Below are 16,515 nucleotides of genomic sequence, written 5' to 3' on the forward strand. Positions count from 1 at the left end.
CTGTTTTTTTTTTTTTTTTGTACTACTCCTGACTTTGAGAGCCCAGCCGTTTCCTTCCTGATGTGCTCTGTGGGCGTGCAACCGGCAGATGACTCCTCACTGATGGCACTGTGCGTATGTGAGCGAGTGCATGAACGCGGTACTGAGAGGGGCCAGACCGAACCCCCCCCCCGGGGAATGAACTCTCCCGGGGAGCCCCCACTGCTTTGGCCAGCTTACTAACTGAGCCCGTCTCCCAGCATCGCCCTCTCAAGGGGACCCGTTCACCCAGGTCATGTGCTCTACAGACACACAAGATTACTACGAGACAATCCTACAGCAGATTTAAGACTCAGAAATCCTTCCCGGAAGGAGGAATGTCTCCATCTCCCTGGCTACAAGGCTGGAAGCAGAGCAGAGGGTAACAGTTTTCTTACACCCCTTCAAAAATCTACAGGAGCTCCTTAATTAGGGTACAGGCAAAGCTGGCTGTGGTTTACTGACTCCTCTTGCCCCAGAATGGGGAGGGGAAATGCTTCTGTTAGGCTGATCCCGTGTATCACTGAATCATCTAGGTTGGAAAAGACCTTGAAGATCATCCGGTCAAACCATGAACCTAAGACTGACAGTTCCCAACTACACCAGATCCCTCAGCACCATGTCAACTCAACTCTACTCAACCCCTCCAGGGATGGGGACTCCACCACCTCCCTGGGCAGCCCATTCCAACGCCCAGCAACCCCTTCTGCAAAGAAATACTTCTTAATATCTAGTTTAAACCTTCCCTGGTGCAACTTGAGGCCATTCCCTCTTGTCCTATTGCTTATTACTTAGTTAAAGAGTCTCATTCCCAGCTCTCTGGGGATCTTCAGAGATCTCCACTCTCGTCTCTGTATGTCAGGGAACTATTTGAACCAAGTTATCTTGAGTCTGGAGAACAACTTGAAACCATTCTCCAGTCTCTCTATACACCCCAGGTGTGTTTCAAAGGTAAGGTTAACGTGCTGTTTCTCTAGATACTGAGAAGGGTAGAAGAACATCGATCACAGTCTCCAGATAAAAGACAATCACTGTGGAAGTTGTTAAGTCCAAAGACTGACTCAGCATTTCAACTCTACTCAGTGTTATCACCTCTGGACATGTTCCTTTAGACATATTCTGATTTGTGCTTTTCATGGTGTAACTCTTCCAAACACATGAGAGAGATTGAAAACACAGCCAAAAGAAAAGGGATTTTTAAGCAGATATATACTGATCCAATACTACCGACATCAACTGGAGTCTGCATTTATTTCAGCAGGCTCTACATCAGCTCTACCATCAACTGAGAGGCTACTCTGAGAAGCAGCTGTTTGAAAAGGTAGTCTCTTATGTGTGCTACAGGACTGCCTATATAGAGAGAAGAAATGAGGCTAAACCCATCAAAACAGGCAATGAAAGAGAGAGGCTCTGGTCAACAAAGAGAAGGAAGGTCACACCTCAGCCAGACACGATGGCTTGACAAGGGTGACAGTGACGTGTGTCTCTGCTCACATCAGAAGTCGCCGCAGCAGCACTCTGACACCCCAGCCTGGCTTCAGAAAAGCTTTTGTACCTTCCACTGCTCTTCTGCTGAGCTTCCAAGCTCAGTCATTGCCTAAGTTTCTTCCAGCATTGCTTGACAGTGATCTTGCATCTGCTCTTTCCCATTACCACTAGTGGCATCTTGCCTGGCTTCAATTTTTCTCCCTACTTTTATCTTCCCATTCTCCCATCAACAAGCTTGATTCTCTCCAAGTTTTATTCTTCTCCACTAATTCTTGTCTTTCTTTCCCCTACTTGCTGCTTCTGCTTTTGCAAACAAAATTTCCTGGTGAAAGTCCATCTCTGAAGACTGATTTCCATCCCTTTCTGTCCTGCCACCTTTCTACCATGAGAAATTCACCTCTAATTTAGCTGTAACCCATATTCATGATGTCAGCTTCTTTGACCAGCCCTCAAAACTGTTGCTGCCCAAATACTCCCCTTTCTCTGTCCCCACTTCTCTCTCTGGATTAGACCTAGCTTATCACTTCCAAAAGATAAACTGATAATACACAATGTGTTCTTCTTCTTCTTCTCTGCCAATAAGACCCTCTTACATCCCATAAAGAAACCTCTTATCTGCTTTCCCTCTAACCTTTCCACTGATCCACAAATCAACCTTATTTTCTTTTGTTCACTCTGACATCTTTTCTTCTGCTCCAGTGCTTATTTTCTTTCTCTCTTGTGCTCATTTAAATTTCTGCTAACTTAAAGGAACCCAAATCTAATCTTTGCCCAGCTTTGCTTTTTCAGTACTGCCCATTCTGTGTATCTCATCTCTCACCTCTCCCTTTTATTCCTAAGATCACTGGGCTCACCATTTGTCATAACATCTGGATTTCTCCTCCTCCAGATTCATGCAAGACTCCGCTCAGTCCCCCTGACTCTGCTCCTTCATTCTACCAAAATAATTCTTTTCTCTGTTTCAAAAGGCATTTGCCAAAGCTTCAAATCAATACTCTATCTTTTCTCTCCATGGCTTGGCAGCCAAGTTCAGCACTTCTAAACAAGCTCTTCTGGAAGTCCTTTCATCCCTTGGCTTAGATGATTCTTTCCTCTAACAATTCCTCTTTTCCCACTCCATCACTCTGTACGTATGGTCTAAAGAGGATCATCCACTGGCTTTCTGTTACTCATCTTTTATGGGCTTCTCAGTTTCCTTCTCTACACAGAGACTGCATCAAGCAAAGAAAAAATCTCATATCCACAGCCATTAAAAAAAATAGATCATCTCTATGCAGACAGAAATACTTCCACACTGCAGACCTTCAACCCAAGTTCAAGTTCCATCAAATACATGTGAACAGCACCAAGAGGTCAGAGTTTGGCTTTAAAACAGGAAGGAATGTGATGTTAAAGAAGAGAGCGTATCACCAGCTTGAAAACAACTGTGAACGTGCCCAATGCATATTATCAGCCATACTCTTAACTGATCAAATCTTTATCAGCTGAGAAATGTGTCAGAAGTACCTCGTGTCCTAAGAGTGGCTGCAGAGGCAGTCAATGGCCCTCTCTACCCTCACTCTCACCTTTTTCCATGCACTTAATGAAATAGCTTCCAACTCACACTGCTCCTTGTACTTGTGTTTATCACGACAATCAAGCCCAGCAACAGCAGCAAGTTAATATATTTACTCTGGGAAAGGGCGAAAGGAAAAAGTTCTGGTTATGGTATCCCATATTTGGTCAGGATCCTGCTTGGCTAACAAAGTGTCAATATTGATAAACTTCCTGATCGTGCCTACTGAGCCATGCTCTGCCTCGGCTCCTGAATCAATCCAGCATGGGTCAGCTGCGGGGAGGGGAAAGTTCACGGTTAATTGCTCACTGCTAACAGAAAAATGGTTTGCAAATGAGTTGCTTTAATCCCAAAGAAGTGTGTCTCCAGTGCCTACAATTTGTAACAGTTCCATTGTGCTCTTTTAACAGGTGTTTCATTTCCACTAAGTAGTTCTGATTTTGTGGACAGCGGAGTATGCTGCATCTGTGTGGAATGACAATATATCATCCCTTCTACCCACATTATTTTTCCTTCTGCCCAAATCATACAAAGATATTGACTGATCAAGGATCCATCGGTGACATCAACCAGAAAAACCTGGAATGGTAAATTAAATGCAACAGACTAAACAAATTGAAATAAAAAGTAAATTCTTCCCATCTGTATTTCCACTATGTCTGAAAATTCACCAATTTTGACCTGCTGCAGGGGATAAGTCCTTATATAACAGCATCATATAAACAATTCTCATCCCGTTTCTGTGGTTTCAAGAGTATAATACTCATATCCTCAAAAGCATCACTTAACTTTATATCCACATCCTAAAGTGATTCAGTCTGAAAAAAGAGTTATGATCTGAGTTCATCTGACATTTCCAAATTTCATACAAGAGGCTGAAATAGAGTACTGGCATTTACAACAAAACCACAGCCTAGTAGTTCCCTAAAGCACTCCTCTGGCTTCTAAGACCCAGTTGCCTTTAGTGGACCACCACTTCAAACCTTAACTTTGCTGACTTGCTTAACAATTTGTTTCTGGTATCATGTGACAAGTTTTTGAAGCTCACATGTGTAATGGGGCATTCGCTGCTAGTACAAAAAGAAGGGAAAAAAAAATTAAAAAATATAGTAGAACATGAGGTTCCAATTGTCTGAAAAACAGAAACATCTGTTGGAGTCATGAGCACTTGATTAGTGGAGTTCATTCCTAGGGTAAGGCTTCAGAAGATCAGCTCTTCTATCTAAGTATATCATTGTAGTAACTGGAAGCATTACAGAGAGTTACATGGAATAGGCAGGAGAGATAAACAATTTCTCTGGGTGCTAGTATGCTTAAAAGCCAACGATAATTCATTGGTCTTCAGCACTGCTTTACAGGATACCAGCACATGAAATTACAGCTGTACTTAAACCTTGCTTTTATCCACAACAGCTAAACATCTGCCAGTCTTTCAGTTATAAACCTAGACTATTTTTGAAGCTTATAACTAGAGACTGTAAAAATTCTTTCGGAAGATAAAACACAACGTACAAGTTGTCAGTTTGAGAACATTTCTTACTTACAAAATAATCAGACCACATTGGGCTCAGTCTACCAGTCAAGACAATGACAAAAACCTGAGTTGTTTTTAAGATGCTGCTTGGATTTCAACCAAAAGCTTTTCCAGCTCATTGCACTAACATAAAGATTAACACCTTGGAACATTTGCACAAAAAGTAGAGGTTAATCAGAAATGCTAATTCAGCCCATGTGCACTCTAAAGCTCCAGTGGTATTGGAGAGATAGCTGAGCTGTATATACTACTTTCATTAAGGCTGCTGTTGCAGATCTGTGCTCATAACACCACAAGCCTTGGCACCCAAGAGTACAAGAAACCACCAGGAAGAGGATGTCTTTAAAGTTAAGCCTCTCTTTCATTAGCTTGAATATCTAATTGAAGGTTTACTAGGAATCTTAGCTCTTTTTCAATTCCTTACCTAACCTCCCAGTTTCCTAGTGCTCCATCTGCATCCACCTCATACATATTCCCCATTCAGGAATGGTCTACTGTTACATTAAAAATAACAATTACAACTTGGTAACAAGTAATTTCACTTCCCATCCTGACTTTACTGGCTATTTTGTCTTGAAAAAAACCCCACAAAATAACAAATACAGAATAACTTGTAAGATTGGTGAGTTTTGTGTTCAGGTATTTAGTGTGATTCAACATATTGTCCAATACTACCATGACTGTGGGAAGACTCATTTATTATACAGAAATTAAAAGGTATCTCCTTTTAATCACAAAGGACAAACTTCCAACATGCTATAGCTACCTAAGAAAATGGCAGTTATTGAGGAATAGTCAAGGTTTTGTGTTGCTTTCAGTCTACCCTAAAGCAGAAGAATCTCTTCACACTTTTTGAAGCAAAAATTGTATTTGACTAGAAATTGTTATCAGATGTCCCTAAAAGAAAATGTTTCCATCTAACAGATCCAATTTTTGCAAGTATTCTTCTACCTTTCAGAAGATAATGTACATCACCCCTGAAATCCCTTCTGTGCTTTCCAGTTCTCCGTAAGAGTCTTCTTTTTATCTTCCTATCATTAAGATCCTGCTATGTGTCTGTTTTCTCTTACCTAAGCTTGTAGACAGGTGGGGAATTCACCTGAAAGCACTGTTCTTGAGATGCTAGGGAAAGCAGAGATGACCACTGGCTCTAGACAAGATCTGATTGTCCTTCCCTATTTGAACATGTAATCGACTTCCAAACCCACATGGTATAATGCTGGGTGAGCCTCTGCAGAGTGAGCAAAGTCCAAGCATCAGCCTCATTTGGCTTTTCTAAGCACACAGGGTGAATCCTCTGTCCAGCGCCCCTTCTTGAAAATGAGTCCAATTGTTTCACCCAGGGGCCTTCTGCTGACCCTGATGATTCCCCTGTAATTTGCACCCACTCTTCCCTGTAACCCCAGCTGAAGGAGCCCAGCTTACTTTGTAATGCTGGTGGGCTGAATGATAGTGAAAACACAGGAAAGCAGATCAACCGTGAGTTCAGGAGTATGTGCAAAGCTTCTCCTGAAAGCCCAGAAGTTAACTGTGTGCAGATTACCTTGTCTCAGCTTCCTTACAGTTCCCGCAGATTCTCTGGGTTACGCTGGCTCCTCTGTGAGGATACAGGATCCAGACAGATGCAAGGACTTTCTCCTGAACCACACAGCTCCTTCAGATCAGCTTGCTTTCTACGAATTAGACCGACCCTTCTCTAAACCTAACTTCGGTAAAAAAGGTACATTCATTACTTCATTACTAGGTAAGTGCCACCTTTTGTCCCAAACCACAAGCACTTTCGTGGATTGCCCTTAAGATTTAATGTTGCTGCAAAGACATCTCATGACACAAAAATTCCATTGCATCACCTTCCTAATATCATAAAATTAACTCAAATTTATATCAAAGACCTAAGTTCCCAAAATTATTGGTGCTGCTGCACCTCTAGCTCCATGATTAAGCAAGAAGTAACAGCTCAGATGAAAGATCTTTGGTGAGCCACTACATTACCAGAAGCCTTGGGGACTCAAGATATTAGCTTTCTCTCTGCCATGATTTATGAACAATAGAAACCTCTAAATGATCTGCTCATCAGTGAGGGAGCTGTGGTACAGCTCTGTGCACCTTTGCATCAGAGATGGAAGAAGATGCACTTAATCCGTGCAGAAAGATTCAGAAATGGAAGATGTAGCTCTGTCCCTTCTCCACATCAGCCACTTGTGCATCCTCACTGTCTCTCAAACTGCAAACAGCAGACCTCTGCTACCAACGTAAAGTTATTGTGAGTACTGCTAGAGAAAAAAAAACACAAGCTGTGGATGAACGGTGGTTTGGGGATTTATCTCCTTATTGGCCTTAGGAAGGATAAATAACAGCAACACTCAACTGCCAGGATCTGTCTCATTTCTGCCTTCTCTTCCTGAGAATGAGTGGAAACGGCTCCTACAGGAGGCTTTGGACTAGATGGAAGAAGATGAACATTCCTTCCAGCACTGAAAAAGCCTCTGGGAGCCACAGAGCACGCCGAGCAGAGGAGGGACTGCTTGGTTTTGATGTCTGTATCCGTTATGAGTAAGTCACAGGTGCCCTGACAAGAAGGCCTGAACAAACTGGGGTGTGGCAGCTCTTTGGCACAGCAAGAGAGGGCCCAGAAGCCTACAAAGAAGGTTTGCTCTAGGATAAGCTGGAGCACGAGCCAGGGCAGGAGGTTCCTGTGCCACCGTGAGACGGGCTCCAGCCTCTGCCAGAGCCGTGTGACTCATGGCAGTGGAGGAAAGGCAAAACTTGGCAACCTGGGGTGTCTCGCATGGTAGTAGATTTTGTTCTCCATGGATAACCCAAGGCCTATGTGGCATGTGGCCAAACTCTTCTTGTCACTCTGGTCATCTTCTTAACAGCAATGGACCATATCACTTAATTCACGTGGCAAACAGGGCATGACATGTCCTGATTCTCCCTTGCTCCAGTGGCCCAAAGGGTGGTTACCAGGCTGCAGAGAGCTGTGCTGGGGGGACTGAGAGTCTCCTGCTCTTTTTCCCCCCTCACAGCAGTTAAGACAGGCCAGGCCCCTGGAGCTGGCAATATCCGCCCAGGACAGGACGCCACTCCCACACAGCACAGCGAAACCAGGACTGTGATTCACGAGTGGAACCACTTCCCTTGGGACAGCTGTAATGGCTCCCATTTCCTGCTCTCTACCCTACCCAATTTTTAAGGTTCCCATCCTCACCACAAGAATCAAACAGCTTGCACAACAGCTGCTGGTCTGCTGTAGTTTAGAGCCCAGCACTTCGACATGTTTCTGGTTAGTACCTTTAAAAGCTGGGCTGTACCCACTTGTGATGAGAGCCCTAGAAAACGCCACTTTCCTTTTGGTAAACTCCTTTAGTATCACCATATGTTGCTCTTAAGGCCCGTGAAAAATCTCAGGCCCCATGAGTTGTATTAAGCACCCTGACACTCTTTTATTACTTTGCCTTTTGCAGTGCAAATGGCATATAAATTGTACAACCCGGAGAATACAGCGAAGACATCTCACATGCCTGGAGATGACATATTATATTTTGCCTCCCAGCCCAAATGAATCGTGAAACCATGATATTTAAAAAAGCCTAATCATACTTTGCTAAGTTTTTGGCAGGCCAGATCAAATAGTGTTAATTAAATCTTTTTAAACAGTGGATAATAGACATGTGGTCTAGCTGCTGTGACACACCGACCACCCAGACCTGTGGCTAGCACTATCTTGTGTGCAGTGGCATGATCATTTCTTGTTGAGTAACCGTGTTCAAAGGATAACGTGATATCTGTTTACCATTTCACTTCAGTGGGACTGAACGTGTGATTAGAGTTATGCAGGTGAGAGCACAGTGTTACAGCCTTTTCTGAAAAGCAACCATCTTAAAAAGGTTCAAAATACAACACTCCAAAAGGAGATACAAAAATAGCACTAATTGTTTTTACAAATCACGAGATCGTGGGATAAGCGTAAGGGACCTCAGAAGGACAATTACTTCAACCTCCTGCTCAAAGCAGGGTCAGCTATGAGGTCAGACCAGGTTACTCAGTGCTTTAACTAGTCCATTTGCCTCCAGGATGTCTACTCCAAGCATCAAAGAGTTTGTTTTTTTGTATTAAAACTTAAGGATTTACAATTCCTGAAAATGAAATTATAGCAGCCTTAGAAATATCAATGAATATGATCCACAGGCTACCAGGAGTCAATTAATAATAAATGTTTTCCTAGTATTAACTCCTCTGTTCTGATTTCCAACATAGTATGTTAGAGAAGGAAGCTGAACTGTGATGGTTGATTCTCTAAACTCTGTAAGTTTGATTTTCACAAGTGGCAATGACGTTGACAGCTTAAAACATATGACATCAAAATACAGTTAATATGAAGGTGTATTTGCTTACTGACCAAATACACCAGCACTAAAATGTTAAGCTTTATATAAACTACCTACAGAGCCCATCCCTGGAAGTAATAAGCCATTCGTTAAAGATTCCTTAGATTCCTAGTGACGTTTTCTGATAATGGTGCCACTTATAAACACAGATTATATTTAACATGCACGGTTTTAACAACATTAGCTTGTTCTAAAGTGTGCTTTAACCCATGTTATCAGAATTGCAGTTGAATTCCTCATATGGTTAAAGGGCAAATTCAGATACCTTTAGTCACCTTTTTCAACAAGTCATCTCACCGAATTAACTGGAGATTGATGATTAGAGAATGAACAAAGGGCTGACACTGCACGCAGGGCTAACACGAGGGTTACCATTAGACAATGGGACTCCAGACCACTTCTGGGATTGAAAGGGCCCCAGGTTTTCTGAATTTCACCTTCAAAACATTCACAAGTTTTCACTCTTTTATTGGTATGGTTAAAGCAGTGAAACCTTTTGAGATAGGTAGATTTGATTTTCCAAAATGTGATTCTGCAATTCAGCTTAATTCACTGGCAGGAGAATATGCCCTTGATTTCGCTGTAACTGTGTTGAGACAAAGGAACGCAGTAGGAATAGTCTATAAAAAAATACTAACATCACTAAAGCTGACCGAGTTGTTCTGCTACAAATTTGTACATAAACAAGGACTAGTGAGAGCCCCATGCAGAGCTGCTTCATTTTGGACTAAGAAAAGCAACACAGTCACAGGTTGAGAATGGCACTACTGAGCATGAGATGGGGGTTGTTAATTGCGATTGACAGTAGTTCGGGTGCATTCAAGTGCTTTGTGCACGTAGAGAACTTTTCATAGAATCACAGAATGGTTTGGGTTTGAAGGGACCTTAAAGATCATCCACTCCCACACCCCTGCCCCGGGAAGGACCACCTTCCACTAGCCCAGGTTGCCCAAAGCCCCGTCCAACCTGGCCTTGAACCCTGCCAGGGAGGGGGGCAGCCACAGCTGCTCTGGGCAGCCTGTGCCAGGGCCTCACCCCCCTCACAGGGGAGAATTTCTTCCTTATACCTAATCTAAATCTGCCCTCTTGCAGTTTAAAATCATTACCCCTCATCCCATCCCTACACCCCCTGATCCAGAGTCCCTCCCCCCTTTCCTGCAGCCCCTTTCAGCCCTGGGAGGCCGCTCTAAGGTCTCCCCAGAGCCTTCTCTTCTCCAGCTGAACCCCCCAACTCTCCCAGCCTGTCCTCACAGGGGGTGCTCCAGCCCCCCGAGCATCTTCGTGGCCTCCTCTGGCCCTGCTGGAGCAGGTCCGTGTCCTTCTGCTTGTTGGTGCCCCAGAGCTGGACCCAGCACTGCAGGGGGGTCTCACGAGAGCGGAGCAGAGGGGGAGAATCCCCCCCTCGCCCTACTGCCCACCCTGCTCTGGGTGCAGCCCAGCACACCATTGGCTTTCTGGGCTGCGAGTGCACATTGCTGGTTCATGTTGAGCTCCTCGTCAACCAACACCCCCAAGCCCTTCTCCACAGGGCTGCTCTCAATCCATTCCTCACCTAGCCTGGATTTGTGCTTGCAATTGCCCCAACTCACATGCAGAACCTTGCACTTGGCCTTGTTGAGCTTCAGTTCAGTTCTAACACTCAAAAAAATCCTAAATTTTTCTAAAATTTCTAAAAGACCTCGACAGTTTAGTCTGATTTGATGACACAGCACACTTTGCAGCGAAGTTGCTTTTAAATTAAAAAACTACATGTGGACACTTGCTGAATGCAGAATAACTAGTGTGCTTAGTAGTTATTCTTAGTAGTTAGTAGCTATTGTGTTTAGTGGGCAGTCCTCCCTTGATCATTCCATGTGTGTGTCTTCCCCACAGCATACATCCTCCAAAGCTCTGGCTCACAGAACGTGACACATGGTGGATGCTGGGACCGCTACCAGCAGCCAGGCAGAAATTCTAAGGGGAAGAATTTCTTTAGTGAGCAGTATTTCCCATATTCCAACACAAACTTTTCTGATTAGCCCCCACCTTCTTCGGCAGAGGCAGGAACATCCCTTTGCCAACCAGTGTTTAGTTTAACATTCCTCTGCTGTATTTAGTGTCCAAACCCAGTACTTGTAAATGGGTTTTCCTCCTAAATTACCAAATTTCATAGCCGTTGGTGAGACACACCATCCCCTGCCTCATCATACCAGAGCTGCTATCGCCTTCTTCCTTATTGCCCAATCAACGTTTCTCTCTAATCACCCTCTTCCTTATTGTCTGATCTCTGTTTCTTTCTAAAGATCTCCTTTACTAGCAAATATGTGAATAGCTTGTTTTAACATGTTTTACATGACAGATATTTAAGGAACCAGCACTATACAAACAACATTAGAAAATATACAACAGCTCTCAGTTAACAATGAACATTAATTAAATAAGTGCATGGCATTCTCTTTTATTGTTTTTTTTTTTTAATCTACACCATCAGTACTGTTAACCCCACCTACTAAATCTACAGGCACACACCTAGCACTGGTAGAAGACAAAAACGAGCTAGAAAACACCTTATAATCTCCGAAAAAAAGAAGATGGGGATGGTATCACAGATTCATAAAGAAAAGCAGTATTTCATCCTTGTAACTGTGGAATCTGGTTTTGTAATAATAATTGTTTGTGCTGCTGACTTCCTTCAACACCTGTGACCCTGCTTGTGACAGCCACATTGCCTGCTGGAAACTTGGCAAAAGACAAGAGAAGAGATATTAGGGAACCAATGCTACGTCCTGAGAGAGGCCATAAAGTCCAAAGGTTGATCAGAATTGCCACGAACAGTCCAATAAACTAAGGAAGTATGTGGCTCTGAAGAGACAAACTGCTGTGCCCAAGCACAGTATGTTCAAACTCCACAAGCTGCACCCCAACACCTTGCATGATCAGAAGAACACACTATCCAGGGGATTTTCCCAAGCAGCCCCCTTGAAAAAGAATTATTTTAAGCCCCTTTCTGAAAGGAGCATATGACCACTCGGTGCACTGCACACGCCAGAATTTCACAGATCTTAAATTTGAAAAACACTCCTCTTTATTTTTTCAAATTAAGCTAGGATGATTTGTTGATTTAATAAAAAGAAAAAAAAAACCCATGTACAACCTCTTCTGAATTAGCATATTCAAGCTTTTCCAAAATCTGGCTCCAGTAAAGAACTTGTCCTTAAAATTCTATCAGACTGTAACTAAGCTTGTAACTTGGCATGTGAAATAAATAAGCCAATAATCAGATCCTTCAGAAATTTCCAATTAAACCTGTAAAAATATCTAATAAAACGTTGAGCATTTGAAGAGATTTTATTCAGGAGAGTACAGCAGCTTGTTTCATGTTAGGAAGAGCATGGGGCATTAATAACTAAGGGTTTTTTTCTCCTCTTTCCTGTCCACCACTCAGTTACACTAGCACAACTTTTTGTGAAGCCACACTGTAAATCTGAGCAGAAAACTCTCTTCCAGCTTTCTGAAGGAATCAAACCAAGAACACAGCATGGCCCCCACAAAGAACTGAGCAAGCACAAGCAAAGAGGCAGCGCGGGAATGGCAGCCAGGGGAGGGAGGAAAAAGGACATGAATTGCTTTGAGCTCATATTGCTGCTGAGTACTTTCTATTATAAAACCATAACCTAATATGCTTTCAAGACTACAGCTCTGATCTGCTTCACACCATGCACCTCCTTCCCTCCACGGGACCCTACAGGGATCTACACCATCGCAGAAATGTGCCTGCACGGAGAGGCTTGCAGGCTCAGACACTGCACTCTATTATACTTTTCATTATTCACTGCTTATTCACTAAACGAGAGGATAACCCCAGCAGTGCTTGTAAACACAACGGCTTCCTTGAGAAGCAACAGCAAAAATCCATAAGTACGGCTCTCCTTGTAAGTAAAACGCCTGACTTGGGAGGGCTGTCCTCCCTGGGGAGCTCAGCTGTGGGAAGCGGGAGCAAGGAACTGCCTTTTTAGGACTGTGGCTGAGCAGAGCGAGGAAGCGCTGGGGCAGGACCAGGGCTCCCGCAGCAGCTCGCTGGCCTTTTAAGGAGAAAGGCAGGTATTTCCCCAGCCCCGCAACCGGGAGCTGCACAGCCCCTGAACCAAGGTAAGGCGAGGCAGGGCACCCCAGCGAGGCCTGACCCGCCACCACCACCACCCAGGGGACAGTGGGCCACAGCCACACTCCTGCTCCGAGCACACCTACAGCCCTGGTGTCTCCAGGCTCCGAGAATTTCAAATAGGCCTTATCAGGAAGCAGAGAAGCTTAATTAATTGAAAGATCATTTTCAGATCTGTAAAGCCAGATGGTTTGTGGGTGAACCGTACTTGATTTTAATGTGACATTTTAAGGTATTCAAGGCAACATTTTGGAGCGCGAGTCTCTAATGTCAGACATCTTTTTAGCTACCTACATAAGAGGGCAGGTTTTCAGAGATGACGAGCAACTGGATTTTCTGAAGACTTTTAACAGAAGGGGCAGGACACTCGAAGCCTCAGACACTCTGCAATTTTTTTTTAAGCAAGCTTTAGAAACATACATAATTAAGACTCCTCCTGGGATGCTTAAAAATTAAGGCTGCTTAACAGGAAAGCAAGAAGATTTTAGTTTCATTCCGTTTAAGTTACATTTCTTTCTTACCTGTTTTATTTTTCTAGGGAGCAAAAAAACCTAAACCACTTCAGGCCAAATCCATCTTTATAGGATATGTGTGTAAGCACCCACTGACCATGAACTGTCCCATATTGTTGTTCTTTTTACTTTCCTGACTCTAGTTTTTAGAAGTAAAAAGAGAAGGCTGTGAGTAAAATAAGAAAAAAGTACTATTTTTCACCAACAATATCCATTTTTAAATTCAATTTTTAAATCTTTCTCAGAAAATAGCAACAAAAATTAAGTGTCCTTGAATACTTTTCTTCGGAAAAAAAAAAAAGTAACTTTCCTTTAGATATGGCTAAAAAAAATAATTGATAGAGTAACATTAAAATGAGACATTACCCATCCAGGAATAATACAGCATCCCAGTTCTGAATATGAAATGCCATATTGAAATTCAAAGAATTACCCACACACTTTGCCATCTTAGTTTCTTGAGGTTAAACTTTGATAACAGCCCCTTGAGAAGTTGAATAGTATAGGATTAACTGAAAACAGCAACTTTTAACAATACAAGAATGGCTCAACAGTTTTGATCTGCACTACTTTTTAAGTCTGCAGACAAGTGTCTGCTCTGCATCATAAACTACTGCCATCATTAGTGCCTTCAGGTAATAATCACAGCAGGAAGACCAAAACTTTGATTAATCTTGCAACATCCCACTTGCAACATATTGGCAAGAAAACATGGGGGAAGTACTAATTACACATGGATAATCACAGGGCATCATTTCTAGGATTCCTTATGAGAAGCCCATCAGGGGAAATAAGGCCACAGACAGTATGAAAAATTACATTAAACAACTGAAAAATATCTAGATATGTGACAAACTTGCTCAGTATGAGCTCAGACGTTGCATAGGACTTTCTCCAATTGTTGATTGGGCTGGAATTACATTTCTATAGCTCCAAAGGAGAAGGAGGGTAAGATTACTTTCATAAAAGGAATAAAAGTTTTGACACCAGGTTTCATATTGTAAATTTCTCATTTAAAATAACGTGCTTGCCAAAGCAGTTCAGCTGCCAGAAAGGGAGAAAGGCAGGCAAACTATTCCCTTAAAAGCAATGACTGTGCTACGCTGCTCAGGTACACGAGGCATCGCTCCAGAACCAGGGAACGTTGGCTCATTAGGAGCAATTAAAAAAACTCTGAGGGGATTTTAAAAACAACAACTTCCAAAAACAAAACATGCATATATACCACATGCATTTGTTTATGCAGCTGTAATGAGTGATGAAATCCATTTATGAGCTGAAGTCACAAGATTCTAAGCAGGTCTTTGTTTAATCTCAGTAAGTCATGACATTTCCCTTCTACTTAGAATAATGTGATTTGGATCAACATTTTCAAACTTATGCACCTGGTTTTTAACAGTGCTTACCAATTGCACTTCTCATCTGCTTCACTGGAGACTCAACGGTCTACTTCTGAGCCACTGCTTTGATAAAGCATCCTGAAGACAGATATAGAAACATTGTTTTAGCTTAACATACTCCTGTAATTCTGGAATTCAGCATATATGCTGCAATTCTTACTGAAACTGAGACTGTGCAACCTGTAAAGAGCGTAAATAAAAATCAATGAGACCATTAGTGGAATGAATACTTACAGCATCAGCCCTTCTATAACCACAAAGACTGTCCAGATGGATGCCCTTAAAAGACTTAAGAAGGTCTGCTATGGACAATGGCTTTTGTTCCAGCATGTTGCTGTGACTTGGAAGAATAAAATGAAGATAAATGCAGCTGTTTGCTGCTTACAATAATGCAGCATTAATGCCCTGAGTAACAAAGGTAGGACAGAGTATGCAGGGAAAAAAAAAAAAGATTCAGCACAAGTAACTATTAAATTACACATTTTGTGTATTTATAAACTGTGCTAGGCTTTAGATGTATTATTATATAGCTTTAACAGTATATGAATCAGTAATCCTGCATATAAATCAAGAACACATCTTTAGCTTTGATATTATGAGAAAAAAAGGGGGAGGAAAGGGTATTTTCTACTTCTGCTCTTGCCATTACACCTCTATTAGCTTTGCAAATACATCCAATGTTTTGTGAGGATCAGATCAAAACTAAATGACTCTAGGTCCACTGTTAATATAAATAGAGTGACGTTTTAAATTTCTTTTAAGCAGGGAAAAAAGATTAGATTCCTGATCTGAACAAAAAGTCCATCTACCTAAGGCAGAGGAGCAGGATATTCCCAGACATAGAAAAAATTCTCCTAGCCTTTAAGGCCTGAAGGAAAGTGTTGCTGTCTGCACCCATTCGCCATTCTGTTTCTCATGTCTGGCTCATTCATCTGCTGCTCTCCAGAGTCCAAACTGAACCTGAAGAACGGGTGGATTTTTACAGCATGTCACCAAATCAAGATGGCAGAAGGATAGAAGGAAAACACAAGGATCTTTTGCTTAGAATGTTTTCTCCCAAGTAATCTCTTATTTATAGGCAAAAGCTTAAAGTACAAAACAATTTCTTCATCAGCTTAGATGCAAATTTTGGAAGGCTCTAAAAAGGCCAAAGGCAAATGGGCATAATCAGCAAAGTCAGTGGATCACCTAACTGGCACAGAGTATGTTCCTATGCCTTGCATATTTTACTATTATTTTTGTTGATGTATGACTATAATATGCACTACTGCCAGTGTCTTTCCCCATGTGAAAAAAAGTCCTAAAACGATCAATATGAGGCAGCCAGGGAAACACTGAAACTCCTGAGATGGAAATTGGCACTTTTACTGCCATTTTCAGATACACGTACCTATTGGATGTGGTTTTGTTACACACAAGTACTACGTGCACTTGGGAAGAGATGAGATTCTCAGTAGGACAGTATAACCACTTGGT

General features: G+C 42.3%; 1 protein-coding gene across 3 annotated transcripts in view; it reads right to left on the reverse strand.

Annotated features, from left to right (window-relative positions):
- The window catches only part of FGGY (FGGY carbohydrate kinase domain containing), a 291,445-nt gene that overhangs the window by 269,825 nt on the left and 5,105 nt on the right, over positions 1 to 16,515 (reverse strand). For all 3 annotated transcript variants that reach the window (XM_026853492.1, XM_026853491.1, XM_026853490.1), the window contains exon 2: positions 15,046 to 15,117. The gene's annotated coding sequence lies outside the window, so the exon portion shown is untranslated. The remainder of the gene's footprint in view (positions 1 to 15,045; positions 15,118 to 16,515) is intronic.

The sequence above is a fragment of the Athene cunicularia genome, assembly GCF_003259725.1.
Source record: "Athene cunicularia isolate RWA chromosome 8 unlocalized genomic scaffold, athCun1 chr8_part1, whole genome shotgun sequence".
Lineage (NCBI taxonomy): Eukaryota > Metazoa > Chordata > Aves > Strigiformes > Strigidae > Athene > Athene cunicularia.